Consider the following 1,440-nt stretch of genomic DNA (forward strand, 5'->3'; position numbering starts at 1 on the left):
TTTTGAGACAGAGTTTTGCTCTTGTTACCCAGGCTGGAGTGCAATGGCGCTATCTCGGCTCACTGCAACCTCCGCCTCCTGGGTTCAGGCAATTCTCCTGCCCCAGCCTCCTGAGTAGCTGGGATTACAGGCACGTGCCACCATGCCCAGCTAATTTTTTGTAGTTTTAGTAGAGACAGGGTTTCACCATGTTGACCAGGATGGTCTCGATCTCTTGAACTCATGATCCACCCGCCTCGGCCTCCCAAAGTGCTGGGATTACAGGCGTGAGCCACCGCGCCCGGCCATTTATTAAATTTTCTAGTAAATTTTCCTTTCTATCCTTTCTAACTATATGTATTTGTCAGGTTAAACTAGAAATGCTAACTTGTGTTTTTTTTTCTTGAGACGGAGTCTCACTCTGTCATTCAGGCTGGAGTGCAATGGCGTAATCTTGGCTCGCTGCAACCTCTGCCTCTCTGCTTCAGGTGATTTTCCTGCCTCAGCCTCTCAGGCAACTGGGATTAGAGGCATGCACCACCACACCCAGCTAATTTTTGTATTTTTAGTAAAATGCGGTTTCACTATGTTGTCCAGGCTGGTCTCCAACTCCTGATCTCAAGTAAGCCGCCTGCCTTGGCCTCCCAAAGTGCTGGGATTACAGGCATGAGCCACCGAGCCCAGCATTTCTAATGTTAATTTCTTATTTATGTCAGATTCCATGCACATTGGTCAAGGTTCTTTTCCTCCATGAGGTGACTCAGGGATCCAGGCTAAAGGCATATTGGGACTCTTTCATATTATCCTGTGGCCCTCAAAGTTGTCACCTCAAGGGAGGAGAAACAGAGGGTGCAAGCCAGCTGGTAGGGTCTTGGACAAGAAGAAAGACATCACTTCTGCACATTCTTCTTTGACAAAACTCAGTCACAAGGAACATCATCTTATATGTCAAGCAGAGGAAACAATGTAGTGAAGACACAGTGGTCTGTGAAATAACATCTCCAGCATGAAAGTACAGCATGAGTCTCCAGTGGTGTGAGGTTGATGGCAGGAGAAAGAGCTGGGAAGGAAGAGGCCAGCGGGCAGGTCTTCCCTCCTGGCCTCTGCAGCCCCAAGGTGGGACACTTGCATGGATCTCAACCATCAGTCTTTTCTTTTGCAGGTCCTTACTCTCTGACCTATGTCTACACGGGGCTGTCCAAGACTGTTGGAGACATCCCCAAGTTTCAGGCCTTTGGCCTCCTCAATGACCTTTCCTTCTTCGAGTACGACAGTAAAGACAGGAGGTCTCGGCCCCTAGGACTCTGGAAACAGGTGGAAGGAATGGAGGATTGGGAGCAGGACAGCCGACTTCAGAAGGCCAGGGAAGACATCTTTATGGAGACCCTGAATGACATCATGGAGTATTACAACGACAGTAACGGTCAGTGAACAACAGACTGAGGGGGTGGAAGGTCTAAC

At 48.9% G+C, this 1,440-nt stretch overlaps 1 pseudogene across 1 annotated transcript; it reads left to right on the forward strand.

Moving 5' to 3' along the window:
- Nucleotides 1-1,008: 1,008 nt before the first annotated feature.
- Nucleotides 1,009-1,434, forward strand: LOC116548041 (annotated as a pseudogene). Its single transcript, XR_004267283.1, has one exon. The product of XR_004267283.1 is annotated as a zinc-alpha-2-glycoprotein pseudogene (transcript).
- Nucleotides 1,435-1,440: the final 6 nt, after the last annotated feature.

The sequence above is a fragment of the Sapajus apella genome, unplaced genomic scaffold, assembly GCF_009761245.1.
Source record: "Sapajus apella isolate SASKATOON/1434 unplaced genomic scaffold, GSC_monkey_1.0 scaffold6432, whole genome shotgun sequence".
NCBI classification, from domain to species: domain Eukaryota; kingdom Metazoa; phylum Chordata; class Mammalia; order Primates; family Cebidae; genus Sapajus; species Sapajus apella.